Source organism: Petaurus breviceps, unplaced genomic scaffold (assembly GCF_028583685.1).
Source record: "Petaurus breviceps papuanus isolate PSGF00001 unplaced genomic scaffold, PetGlider_PUasm1.0 90383, whole genome shotgun sequence".
Classification (NCBI taxonomy): Eukaryota; Metazoa; Chordata; class Mammalia; order Diprotodontia; family Petauridae; genus Petaurus; species Petaurus breviceps.
The window spans coordinates 394,059-409,078 of NW_027187234.1; the positions used below are offsets into that span (position 1 = coordinate 394,059).

General features: G+C 37.7%; 1 long non-coding RNA gene across 1 annotated transcript; it reads left to right on the top strand.

The window, feature by feature from the left end:
* The first annotated feature begins 1,667 nt into the window (after positions 1–1,667).
* On the top strand, positions 1,668–14,400 carry LOC138177275 (uncharacterized). The gene is made up of 3 exons (XR_011172462.1): positions 1,668–3,111; positions 6,532–6,586; positions 9,039–14,400. It is a non-coding gene; the product is annotated as an uncharacterized lncRNA (long non-coding RNA).
* Positions 14,401–15,020: the final 620 nt, after the last annotated feature.

Below are 15,020 nucleotides of genomic sequence, written 5' to 3' on the forward strand. Positions count from 1 at the left end.
CTGTTTCTGACACTGGGCTGGGTGATCCTGGACAAATGTTAGTATTCTAAGCCACTATTATATCCTTTCACATCTCAACTTTCCCCATTAAGGTTTTGATATATCGCAGGTGAGCATAAGAAATTAAATGGGAATTTGGGGGTAGTTTTGCAGAAGGCACAGATGTTATAAAAAGGCCAGCAAATGACACAGAAAAAGTTTAGAAACTAAAAAATGCATATAGTATATGTATAGTATTTATAACATCAACCCAAATTTTAGAATAAGTTACTATAAACATCCCATAAAATAAAAAGAACAAATTCAGACTTACTCTCTGGTACAAACAGAAAGCCAAAAAATTTTGTGGAATTTTCTGGATCTCAGGTCCATTGACTCTACCACCTGCAATGTAGAAGGGATAATTGTAAATTGCCATGAAAATACTAACTGGTAATGATGGGGGGAGTCTCCTCACCGAGGCTTATACTATACCAGTGAAATCACAGCTTTAGTCTTTCTCCTTTCTTAGTACCACACAGTTTAATACTTGTTTGCTGATTTTTTTTTGTATATAAGTTTTGTTTCCCCAACTAGATTGTAAGCTTTGTGAGAGCAGGAATCATGTCGTGTTGGGCACATAGCAAGCAATCTAGTAAGCCCTCAAAGACTGATTTTTAGGCAATGTTAAACCCCTGAGATACTCAAATCAACTTTTACATGAAAACCTTTTTAAAAATATTTGCTAGTCTTTATCAGAGGAAACTCCTTGTTTCTTCTGGTGATAGTCTCTCTCTTTTTTTTTTTAAATCTGAGAAGCAGACATCACCCAATCAGTAATAATAATTCATCAATATGGTACCTGAAGATTTGCAGAGAACTTTACCATGCACTTGTTCCTCACCACAACCCCAAGGGGTAGGCACTATTATTATTCTGATTTCATAGATGACTGAGCATAAGACTTGCCCAAGGTCACAAAACTTCTAAATGTCTGTGGGAAGATTCAAATTCAAGTCTTCCCTGTTTCCATGTCTAGAGCTTTCTTCATTACCTGATTGATCTAAAGGCCTCAAGTCTCCATGAGATGCTCTTTGATGCAACATGTTTTAGGCAGATTGGGGGGAGGGGAAGGAGAAGGTTAGAGGCAAATGATGGAGAGACAGAGAAGTTGGGATACTTTGAAATGTGTAGTCAATGTTCCATTATGTAGCTGGCCATTCACTACAGTGGCAGGCTCAACCTAATGAATTTTATGTGGCAATAATGTAGATGAAATGTCCTTCCCAGTTCCATAAGAATACCAATTATAACTCAGCATTAGTTAAATGTACCATCAAAATAAAGGTTTTCTTAGTGGATAATCTTCTGTCCTTGCCAGGGAGAGCTGAACTGGAAACTCTAATTCAGAAGGGACCCCTGGCCACATGTCTTCTAGAAAGACACGTCTAAGTGAAAAAGGAGAGGGGTCTCTGGCTGTTATCGATTCATTTGCTCATTCATTGGTTCTTGAACATTTTGTACTTAGTGGCAGAATTCTTAATTATAAACAAAACTTAAGCAGAGTTCAACAGAAAAAAAATCTTTAAAAAATGTTAATGCCTTCTACCAAATTAACCTAAGATTTATTTAAAATAAATCATATTTGCAGATCAATTTTATTCCAAATTTAACAGCACTATAAGCAACTTAGTGACAAAGATATGCTTGTTTGGTAGCAATAAGTATTTTATAATTGGGAACAATAGAAGATAGCCCCTGTCAACCTAGAAGTTTGCTTAAAAGAGGCAAACAAGCTAGGTGATGTGTACTTATTGTTTATTCCTCTTAAGCTAGCAGAATACATGCATGGGAGTCAAAAAATGATTCTGAAATGAGATAAGCAAGCTGAAGAAAACCCTTTATACACTTAGAGCAATCCCAACTCAGGATGTCTGTGACAACCAAAATTATATTCTCCATATGTGTTAACCATAATATGAGAAAAGGATTTCTTAACTGGATAGATTATAAATACAATAAGATAAGAGAATATCAAGGTGTCAGTTGAAATTATAGATCCATGATGTCTGTGTTTCTTTTATCATTAACATGACTCTATATGTAGCATAACATAGAATAACATGTCCATAATGTGCTAAGATAAGAAAAAGTCCCATTATTCAAGATAGTGTCAGGTAGAAGGCATCCTGCCCTGGACATTCAATAAACAGAAGAATACTCCTAATCAGCTTCATTCAGCCTTGTAGTTGCTGACATATGAAGGGGCATTTTGGGATCACTCAGAGAGCAAAGCAAAGCACGTCTGTAGGCCAGAGTGCTTCTTCTGGCTGATTAATTCAGGTTTTATCCCTTATTGGGGCTCAAATGATCTTAAGTCATTATTACCATCCTGTAAAATGCTTCAAAATTTTCATATTCCTTTTTTACTTCCACAAACTATTATTTTGGGAGCTTGCTTCAGTTCATGTTTTTTCCTTTTAAAAACTAAAACATTTAGCTCGCCCAATTTTATTTGTAAATTTTTTTTGCCAGAAACATAGAACAATTTTTAAAAATTGATAACAATATACATACTGTACATCTGTATCACTAGAAACAACCCCCATTGTAGATAGCTATAATCAGAGTTGTGCTTCTTTTGTATATGGCTTGAGTGCTTGAACCAGGTTCATCAATATTGATTTTATCATCCTAATCTTAGTCATTAACATTTTTGCTTTTTTGCTCTTTAGACTTTCTAATTGTCCCCAACTAGCCATAATTGGCATTAACACAAAATGAGGTATAATAAAAACAAAGACTATAAATGGACAATGATTATTTTATACACATGCACATGTATAGCAAACATGCAGCCAACATTTAATCATGTGACATGGTTTGGCCAATGTCTGATGGTTTCTCACATCTGCTAAGCACACAATGCTATACATGATCAACACAGACAACAAAGCAGATGCGTGTACAGAATATGTTGCTCTGCTCTTATACTTTTTTTCTTGTCAGAATCACTTGGACTACTTCAGGGAGCCCCAGGTTTCCACAGAAGCTACTTGGAGAAGTGCTAGATTTGTATTCATTTTGTCCAGAAACATTTTTTTAAGGACCTACTGTATGTAAGTCATATAGGTAAGTCTTTACCAAAATAGGATTCAATCTAATTTGATTGCATTGAACAAGTACTTCTTCAGTAACTCTTGCTGCCCAGAATTTGACTAAATTCCTTGACTAGTGTTTGTAATTTAATGCATGTAGTATTCTTAAAATTAAATTGCTTTGTCCCAATAGAAACTGAAGAGGTTAACCTTCCAAGACATGGAAGATAAAGGTTAATGTGAGCTCAACTCAAACCCATTCTGTTTGAGCACTCAAGTGGAATGCTGCCATTTGGGGTCCTGGAAGTCAGACAAGACGGATCTCACTTCTTCTACTGTCATGTTGATTAGATCTATACCAGTTACAATTCTTTACCACTCTCAGAAGTTTACCTAATTATTTGTTTATAGTCACCCATTTCACAGAAAGCAAAGTGATACTGGAATATATTCCTGTCACTTATTCAACAATCAAGTCCTAGGTCAAGTCCTGCTCCTCCATTCACTCCATTCAGCTTTTCCTATAAGACTTCTGCACCTCTCACTGATTTTCCTCTCATCTGAATTCCTATAGTACTTGGATTTGACTACATAGTTTTGTTTCATGAGTTGCCAGAGCCAGAGAACTCCTCATCAAGGGCCCTTCCTGCTGGCAACAAGTCTCTCCAGGCTTAAATAGTCCAGTCTTCAGAAAGCAGGCTTCATTTATATCAAACCATCTTCAAACCTTTTTCTGTCATGGTAGAACCAGCTGGAGCATATTACTTAATTGGTATAACCTTCTAGTACTCAGGACCACCACCACCCAAGACATCTGAGTAGTCCATGGTGGATGTTCATATTATTTTGCATTTAATTCTATCCCATCCTATTTTGTTCTCCATTTTACTTGTATGAATCTTGTTTACCAGGCCAGATTACTAGCTCCTCCTGGATTGCAACTACACGTCCTCTTTCTCTTGAATCCCCCACATTCCTTACATAGGATTCAAGACATGGATGATGTTGTCAAAATTCTCTCCATTGAGTGATGGACAAGAATTTCATAACGCAGGTCTATTAGAAGTTGACTAAATCTGCACAAGGATCAGGTAGATAATTTAGGATTATGCTAAAGAAAAAAAACAAAAAAATACTTTGGATTCTAGATGACTTATTTTGACTGTAAGCAACTTGAATCATCTGAATAGTTACTTACTCTCAATTTCATTCATATTGCCAGTCTAACAACAGGAGCAGAAGTCCTTCCTCCTCTTACATAAGTCAACAATCCATGATAAGCGACCACAGTCCAACTGAACTCCTTGCCTTACTTACCTCCTCTGATGCATTTTACAAACAGGACCATCCCTCCCAAACTTGCTCACATTTAGAAGTTTTCCTGTAGTGCCATTTTATGTTTCTACTGGACATAAAATCAGAAAGCAAAAGACAATATCCATCACTTTTCCAGTGACTGCCATTGAAGGGAGCGAATATCATCAAAACTTGTATACGGAATATTGATTTCCCTAATTTTGGCAGTAGACCAACTTCCAAGCACCATTTTAAGTAGGTTCCAATGAAGATTCCCCACCCGAAAAATGTTAGTAAGGGGTTGTAAAACATTGTGGAATTATTTCCTTTGCTTCAGTAAACTACTTTTCAGACAATAAAAGTTTGCTTCCCTGGAGAGAATGTAAATGCAAGGTATTTGATCAAGTACTTCTCTCAGTTCTCCAGTAGTTTTTCTATTAGAAAGGATAGATATTTTTTAAAGAGAAAAAAAAAACAACAAAATTGTCTTTGACCTTCAAACAGTTTATCAGCATTATTGGAAACTTTGGATATTATGGGTTTTCCTTGTCTCCGAAGCACTTTTTTCTCCATCCATCTAACATTGTCCAGTAGTAAATAAACATGTTTTCTTCAGGTCCAGAGCACTTTTAAAATATCACATGATAAGTAAGAAATGTTCCCTTCCATCATAAAGCAATTTAAAAATGACAAGGGATGCATTTTAAAAACTGTGGGCGGAAAGCTATTCTTACCTTCCTGACTCCCTCCCTAAGATTTGGGAAGTGAATTACCCCCATGCCAGATCATTTAAAAGTTTGACCTGCTTGGCCAAAGGCACTGAAGAGAAAAGTGTGTTTACCTTGCTTCCTGTGCTCAATTTGAAAAGTGTTGAGCATTAATGAAATCCCTTCATCCTGAGCTGTTAGGAAACATTAAATAGTGATTTCAAAAACATTTGTTCCATCCCCTTAGCCCCACTCTATCCTGCACAAGGATGTTATGAGGACAAATGAAATAATATGTGAAAATGCATTTAAAGCTATTGGGAAGCACACCACTGAACATTTCTGCTGTATTATCATCCCTAAACAGTTCCAAAAAATAAAATAAAATTCAGGTATAGAAAAGCTAAGAAAGGGAATGAAAGACCATGATGTTCTGAGATAGCAGGGAATAATGGAAGGAGGGCCAGAGTTGTACTCATGAGACTAAAGTTCAGATCTCAGCTCTGTCACTCATTGGTTGTTCTACCCTGCCTAGGTCAGTTTACTTTCCTCTCTCTGTTTCCTCATATGTCAAATGGGCATAATAATATTTATAGTACCTAACTTGAAGCTTTTTTATGAAAAAAAAAGTATCACAAACTTTCAAATAGGATACAAATGTGTTAGTGACTAGTTCAATACTCTGTATACAGTAGGCATTTAATATGTTGAATTTAATTCTAAAATAGAAATCAGAGAGAGTTAGAAGTGATCTTAAAAATCATTCAGTTCAATGCCCTGATTTTACAGGTGCCAAGAAGTCAAATGACTAATCCAGGGTCACAGAGAGAGCTAGCACATCTATTATTCATATAATTTATATTCCACATAATTGTAGCAGTCCAAAATTGGACTCTGATTTTCAAGACTCTTCACAATTTAGCCCCAAGCCTTATCTTAATCCTATGACTTTCAGTCTTCTTTTCTTAACTTTATCTCTCTTTTCTTTGTAATTTTGCCCACACCCTCCACCATCTCTGGAATAGATTCTCCAGTCACCCTCCCACACCTTACATTTCCATATGTGGAAATTCTTCCCTTCCTTCCAGGCACAGATTAGATAAACTAAGAAAGTCTTCCCAGATTCCTCCACCCTTCCCCCAAGGAGAAATTGGCCTCTTCCTTCTTCAGGTTTAGTACCTTTCTTTGCAATTATCTCACTCTACACAGTACCACAGTTATTGTATACTTGTCCTTTCTGCCACTGGTCTGTTAGCTTCTTAAGAGTGGCGTGTATGTTGTTTTTTTTTTTTTTATCTTTGTATCTTCAAGAAACTGCACAGACCTGTGTATGTTGTTCAGTTGTTCAGTCATGTTGGACTCTTGATGACCCCATGAACTTCTTCATGGGGCTTTCTTGCAAAGATATTAGAGTGGTTGGCCATTTCCTTCAATATGTCCTCATTTTACAGATGAGGAACCGGAGGCAAACAGAAGTTAAGTGGTTTGCCCAGGGGCACGCAGCTGGTAAGTGTCTGAGGCTGGATTTGCACTCAGATCTTCCTTACTCCAGGCCCAGTGCTTGGCTTCTTTCATATTTGTATTTCCAAAGCATTGTTAACTAATTATTAAGTGCCTTACCTGTGCCTTGGTCCATATTAGACCTTGGGAATAAAGAAGAAACAAAAAGCATAATCTTTTATAGAATTAATAGAAATAAAGGGATCCCAAGCAACCAAAGAATAAAATAATTAGTACTGAATAGAGGCATTGTAGAAGTTTAGTGAAGGGCTGGTGTGTGCAGGAAGGCTTCATGGAGAAGGCTTCATAGAGCTAGGCCTTGAAGGATGAGTTGAATGTGATGGAGCACTCACAGTACAAAGGAAAGAACATAAAACCTCTTGGCTGACCTTGTTTCATTTGTACAACCTTTCCTGAAATATATGCAGATGTTCAAGGAATTGAACTATTGGCAAGTCTGGAAGATGAACCCAGAATCATTACAAAAATCAGAATAAAATAAAAAACTTAAACAAAATTTTAAAATGAGATTCTAAGAATTCAATGTCTCAGATTTAGTTGAAAAGATATAGAGACCCTAAAAAAGAACAGCTCTCTATCCATATACTAATAAAGCAGAATGTCTTTACACTTTCAGAAAAACTCTTACAAATTGATATCACAGAAATGGAATTGACCTCAGAGGTCATTCAGTCCAACCCATACCTAAGCAGGAATCCCATCCTTGACATCTCTGGCATTGGTACTGATATTAGCCTCTATGTAGTCTAGGAGAACAAAGAAGAGGCTATTTCCTTCTAAGCAGGCCAATGGCAGGAGTATTCTGTTTATGAACAAAATCTAACATCTCAAAGACTCAGCAGGGGAAATGTTTAGAAAAGATGGACAAATAAAAAACCTAACTTGTATGATTAGCTGATCAGTTGCTGGGACTAAAAGGGCTTCAGAGGAGAATCAAAGAAATCAGGCAATGCTGAAAGCAATAGTTCTTTTTGTTTGGGTTGCTTATTTGAGGTGACCCAAAAGAGAAGTCCATATAGTTTAACTGGGGAAACTCAATGCAGGGGCAACAGGAGAAGGGTACTAGGGCAGCTAAAGGAGCCTTTAATACTGACATCTCCAATGTAGAGCTGCCCACCAACTCCCTCACACTGGGACTGGGACAGATATCCACAACCCCCAAATGGGATGGAAAAGAGGTGGAGAAGGGATATAAGAAGGGCGTGTTACCAGGATGCACTTGGCAGGATGATCTTCAGACCATTGAGGGAAGAAAGAGTCCATAAAGCTGCTCCCAAAATTTGGTGTATGACTGCAGTAATTTCTTGGTGGGATTCCCAGGCCCATACTTCATAACTTTAGCAGCTTTGGGGGCAGCTTGCTTCCTGGAGAGAAGAGGGTGATGGCAGCTCTAACAACAGTAGTTTCGCAGAGAGAGAAAAGGTACCATTCTGCAAGACTGATGGATTTCCCACCTCTGAGGTCAAAAGGCAGAGAGAAACACGAAAGGGCTAGAAGTTGGAAGTTTTTAGCCTAGAAGCTTCCAGATAAAGTAGCTCAAACTATAGGGAGGCCTCAGACAAGGGACTAATAAAGGCGACTGGACAGGAGGAGAGAACATGGTTAAAAAAATAAAACAACCTGCCGAGCAGAGAAAAAATAGGCCAGAAAAATCCAAAGTCTGGACTACAACATCTGGATATTATTCCTCTCATCTTTTCTTTTGCCATTGCAAAGACAAGGTACTCCTGGCCAAGGAAGATTGCTGTCATTGGTGGCTAGAACTGGGGTTCAAATCTCAAAATCCAGCAATGCCCAACACTCAAAGGCAAGGAAGAATTGAACTCAGACTGTCCAAGATAGTACTTGTTTCTGCTCAATCTATTCAGAAACCTTTATTAGGTGCCTATTTTATGCCAGATACTGTCCCAGATGAGTAGATAGAAAATACAATAAATGAAATAGTTTCTACTCGCAATACATTCTAATGGAGGAGACAACAAAAACATTTAAGGAAAAACAGAATAAATATAAAAGAGAACAAATACAGATAAATACAAAGTAGTTAAAAGCAAGGTACTTACTAAAAGTTAGAAGTAGTTGAAAGAAATAAAGGTACTTTACTTTGTAAATTGTTTAGCATAATACCTGGTACATGATAGGTTCTTCTTAATAAATGGCTTTTGTTTTGTTTTGTTTTTTTATTTTGAAAGGGATGGCACTTGTAATTGAGGGGGTCAGGAAAGGGTTCATTTAGAATGTGATGCTTGGGTTGCAACTTGAAAGAAAAGAGGCTTCTATGAAACAGGGGTGAAGAAGCACTTTACACAGGGGTTGCAGTGACTTGTGTGAGGAAGAGAAAGAAGGCCAGTTTGGCTGGATCATAGAGTACTGGAAGAAGATGTGCAGTCAGACCTAGGGAATTTTAAAATTATTAACTATTTTTTTTTTTTTGCAGGGCAATTGGGGTTAAGTGACTTGCCCAAAGTCACATGGCTAGTAAATGTCAAGTGCCTGAAGCCACATTTGAACTTAGGTCCTCCTCACTCTAAGGCTGATGCTCTATTCACTGTGCCACCTAGCCATCCCAATTATTAACTATTTTTAACATTGTTTAAGAAAAATTTTGTGTGCCAATTCTGTCCCTCCTTTCAGCTCCCCGACCACCCCTTGAGAAGGTAATTAAAATGTTACCCATTTGCTGTTGTTGAGTCCTTTCAGTCGTGTCTAACTCTTCATGACCCCATTTGGGGTTTTCTTGGCAAAGACATTGAAGTGGTTTGCCATTTACTTCTCCTGCTCATTTTATAGATGAGGAAACTGAGGCAAATAGGGTTAAGTGAATTGCCCAGAGTCACACAGCTAGTAAACGTCTGAGGCCAGATTTGAACTCAGGAAGATGAGTCTCACTGCCTCTGGACCCAGCACTATATCCACTGTGCCACTTAGCTGCCCCAAGATACCTATTAGCCCTGGGGAATTTCTAATGAACTTTTAAATTTAATTTTTTTTCCCTGAACGCTTTCATGTCCCTTCTCTCACTCTTACAATATACCTGGAAAGAGATAGAGGAGAAGACTATTAACTAGGAATTTTTTCACCCAGGGGCAAAAACAGGTGGTTCATGGAAATGGCAGTCTGACCACAGGTGCAACCTGTTGGGATAGGGAGGAGCTTTTCCTCTAGAGACTTCTGCCTGAGCCCCATAGAGGTTGTGGAGAAAGAAAGGTCCCATGAGATAGGTGACTTGTCAGTGTTACAGTGTGTGTGGGCAGGTTGCCTAGCACTGGTCGACAGAGGACTGGGAAGCATGAAGATGACAGTCTGCACTGTGCTGAGAAAGAATCACAACAGATGTTAGCACCCTGGGAAAAGGCCCCAGTTATCTCAACGTCCTTACAGCCCTGTCAGAGGAGAAATTATAATCCTAATTTTTAAGGTCAAGAAATTAATGTCCAGAGGGGTCAATTGATTTGCTCCAAGTCATCAGAGAGTGTTTAATGTGATAGTTTCAACTAGAGAACTAATCAAACAACCATCATGTATGAAGCACCTACTGTGTGTCTTGAGTGCTAGGAATACAAAGACCAAATTGAGATAATTCCTGCTTACTGAGAATTTATATTCTATCAGGGGAAATGACATGTACGTGCCTAAGTGGGCTAGTGAGAGTGACTGGACTTGTAATTCCATTGGTAAAAGGAATTCCTGGATGAAGAAACTCTTTCTACCATTGAAAGTCAGCAAATGCTCTCTTCAACTTGGAGTATTGCCCAGAGCCCTGAGAAATAAATAATTTGCCCAAGGTCACACAGTTGAATTGGTATCAGAAGTGATTTGAACTCAGATTTTTTTCAACTCTGAGGCAAGCCCCTCTATCCATTACTCCATACTGCCTCTACATATATAAATATACATTTTGTACATATTTGTTGTTGTTCAGTCATTGAGTCATGTCCAACTCTTTGTGACCCCATGGACTTGTCTGTGGAGTTTTTTTGGCAAAGACTGGAGTGGTTTGCCATTTCCTTCTCTATTGTGCCCCCATTTTATAGATGAGGAACTAAAGCAAATAAGGGTTAAGTGACTTGTCCAGGGTCACACAACTAGTGTCTGAGGCTGGATTTAAAATCAGATCTTCCTGACTCCAGGCCTAGCACTCTGCTTCATCACTTAGCTGCCCTGATTATACACATATAAATGCATACAAAATGTATAAAGAAGAAATATAATGTAATTTGGGAGGGCAAGGCACTAACATCTAGGAGGATCAGAAACAGCTTCATGTAGCAAGTGATGCTTGAACTGAGCTTTGAAGGAAACTAGATATTCTCAAGGGAAGAACTAAAGAGAAAGAACTTTCAGGCATGAGGGATAGCAAGTACAGAGGCCTCAATGCCAGAGATAGAATGTCATGTTTGAGGAACAGTATGAAAGTCATTTGGCCTGGCCAGAGAGTGAGAAGATGAGTAATATAGAAAAAAGCTAGAAAGATAGGAAGGAGCCATTAGAAAGGACTTTTGTATTTGACCTTAAAGGTAATAGGGAGCAATTGAAGTTTATAGAATAGGGGAGTGACATAATTCCTATGCTTGGCAGCTGTGTGGGGGATGGATTGGAGAGGGAAAGGCTTGAAGTAGGGAGACTAAATACAAAAAGTCTACTGCAATGGCCAAGACTAGAATCTAGATCTCTTGATTTCCAACTTAGAGATCTTTCCATTGGATCATGCTTTCTGCTTGAGATTTGAGTGGGTTTGCTCCTAGGTTCTTCTTAGGTCTTCCTGAAAGGTGGGAATATGGCTTTTAACTTGACTTTCAATTGCTATCTTAACCTGTTTCAAAGTTGTGTATTCCTGTCTCTTTTCTTTTTAACCACACCCAAAACCTGATAGTGATATACAGAGAATACCTTAGGTAAATGGAATCTTAGTACTAGGTTCATCTCACTCAGGGTGTGACTGAGATTTTTCAATGTTAGTTTTCATCTTAGTTTAGCACTCAGAAAGGAAAAATTAAAAAGTAGTATCAGCAATGAAGATTCCTTTTATTGGAACTGCCTAAAAACTGGGAGATGGTGGACACATTACTAAGAGTCCTGGGAATCCTGAGACCAATAAACAATCAAGTGGCCAGAGGTGGATCGAAGGAGCTCTCTTTATAAGACAAGTCAGATCTAGTTGGATTCATACTCTATATTACTTGAAATAAGCTGGGAATTTAGAAACAGCTGAATATAAAGAGATATTGCTTAAAAGGAATTTCACTGTGTTTAAGAAGTAGGTAATGAGTGTTTTGCTTGTTTGCTTTCCAAATAATAAAAATGAATACAATTTTGGCACTAAGTACATGAAGTTTATCTAGTAAATCAACTTTTTGACTAGTTCACCTGAAGGCTACACAGACTATTATAATATCTTGCCCTACCTATGGGCTAAATGTCCTAGTAGTTAGAGCATAGTGGTCACAGTCCTAGGTTCAGGGTCCTTTGGCTGACTGTGTTGTAAAATTCCTGATCATTGGTGACAAAAGACAATAGGTGAAAGAGTGTGGATGACTCACTGCAATCTATCCCCTCTAATGGAGACATATCTTGAAAGGCAATTCCTCATAATAGTGGATCAAGAGCATGCTCTTAAAAGGTAGCATGGCATTTCCTATGAATAGGCAAGTGCCTGTAATTCATGTTATCTCTCAGCTATGGGAATTTCTCAATTGCTGTTGTCTTAAAACAACACTTAGGAACTAGAAGGCACGATTTCCCCTCGCTCTCCCCACCTCCACTTCTCTTTTTGTTGGTAGAGCACAGAGCTTTTAATTTCAGAATCCCAGAAACTAAGGTTGGTAGGAACCCTCTTTCCTACTTCGATATTACTTTTTTTTTTCTTTTTGGAGGGGAGAAGGTAGGGCAATTGGGGTTAAGTGATTTGCCCAAGGTCACACTTCTAATTTTGTGTTAAGTGTCTGAGGATGGATTTGAACTCAGGTTCTCCTGACTCCAGTGCCAGTGCTCTATTCACTGTGCCACCTAGCCGCCCCTATTCCCTATTACTTTTGATGATATCACCATCGTTCGAAAACTCAGCATTATCCTCTACTCCTCACTCTAAATTATCTCATATCAAATCATTTGTCAAATATTGTTGTTTCTTTATGAATAGCACCTTTCAGATATGTCCTCTTCTTTTTGATCACACAGCCACCCTCTAGCTCTGGTCTTTATAATTTCTCACCTGGACCATTATAATAGAAATTATATCCCTGCTTCAAGTCTCTTCCTACTCCAATCCATCTTCCATACAATTGTCAAAGTTATTTTCTTAAAGTGAAGATGTTGTCATGTTACCTCCTCCCTCAGTGAACTTCAGTGGCTATATATTACCCCTATTATCAAATATAAACTTCTCTATTTGGGCATTTAAAGCTCTTCACAACCTTGGCCCTTCCTATCTTCCCAGTCTTCTTACTTACTCCATGTACTCTATGATCGAGTCATAGTGACCAAAATTGGCATGTGAATTATTTGTGACAGGTAATCATTTTGATATAGTTTCATTTTAAGACAGTGAGGGTCACATGCACATTCTTATCTTGATATTAGGCTGACTCAGATTGTCTGACCTGGACCAGATCAAACTTGATTAAGTTGGTTTCCCTTTGTTAAGTTCTATACTAATTAAGTGTTAGATTTCATGCCATAGACATGTTTCTTTACTGCCCTTTATTGTATTTTTAATTATGAGGTTTTAAAAAATATATATTATTCAAAGGAAATGAGTAAAATTGTGTTTTTAAAGAGCACACTTCAATGACTGTTAGAGATGTTATAGTAGTTGTTGGTGTGGAGAAGTGTTTCAAGGATCCTTCAAACCCTCAACAAAATAGGATCAATAATACTGAAAGGTAAAAGAAAGTATAGCCAAAAAATGTTTTAAAAAAGAAAGAAAATAAGAGAAAAAGTTCTAAGAACTGACAAATTATTGCTACAAAAGAGCTTTGTTAATCCTCAGAAATCAAATAAACCTTTAGAAGGACCTAGCAGTTGGGGTGAAGGGGATTGTTATTGATTCCTCTACATTGTAGTCCAGGATTCTTGAAGCTGAAAGAAGGAGAAGACCAAATTTAAAAATACTGCTAATCAATGCTTTGAAGAAAAGAAACCATTTACATCCAAACCATACAAGGACCGGGATAATGAAGATTGGACAAAAATAATTTTTGATGATGAAACTCCTTTTTTTCCTCAATTCAAAAACATGGTTCTAAGAAGTTGATTTGAGTCTATGAAATCTAGGCATCTTCATTAGATCATGTAATGTCCATTAAAAGAACTGAGGGGGGGACAGTTGGTTTTTGTTTTTTAACTTCTAGTAGATGTGAAAGTTGTCCACACTGAGGGAATAATGAACACTGATAAATATATTCACTTATGAAGAATCAAAGTTATTCTGAAATTATAGAAATTCTGAAATGGAGATGGAATACTGCCATATAACCTAATACAATGCCATACATGATGAAAAGTTAAGAAATTTATCCTCAAGAGGGAGATATGCATGCCTCAATGGTTTGAGAACTCATATGATTTAAACTCACTGAAAATCTATGGATTATATTCAGGGTTAGACTTAGAAAATGGTCTGTCTATAAAAGAATGCTTAATATTCAATATGATATTTGGTTTCATGATTAATTAAAAAATGTGTGAAAAATGTGTGAACTCACTGTCAAATCAAGTAAAACAAGTGATTGCCACAAAATGAAGGCATGTTGCATATTAAAAGGTTTTTTTTAATTGTAAGGTTTATTATGTAAGTCAATAAATTTAATTATTTCACTTTGTATCAGTTACTTTGTTGTATTTAATATTTTATTTCAATCATCAAAAATCTACCTTCTCACCCTTCTAAACTCTATCCCCCATTTAGAACAAAAGAAAAACAAAGTTCATTAAAAACATTTATAATGTGACTGTCTAAATGAGTTTTGAAGGGAGACAAGAACAGTTGTATCTAGCATCTCCTCTATCAATCCTTCCCTAAGGGAGAGATTTAATTCCTTCCAGGAGCAGAGGTTAGAGCCAGAGGCTGGTCACTCTGCTGTCCTTGGAGAGGGAGGGGTGATCACCAGGCAAGAATTAATATCTGTCTACTCCTTTAAATAGTTACCGTGTTTCCCCGATAATAAGACCTATCCCGAAAATAAGCCCTCCCCTTACTGTGTAAGATTCCTCTAAAATAAGCCCTCCCCCGAAAATAAGCCCTATTGAGATTGCTACTGTAGTGAAGGTGATCCCCTGCGCTACACGCTACATTATTATACCCTCTGTATGCACCGTCCCCCCACCCCCCCACCCCCCATGAAACGCACGCTGCTCTGAGCTGCATCCAATCAGAGCTGCAGCAGTGAGCACGTCATCCTGTTCTTTATTGAATTCATTA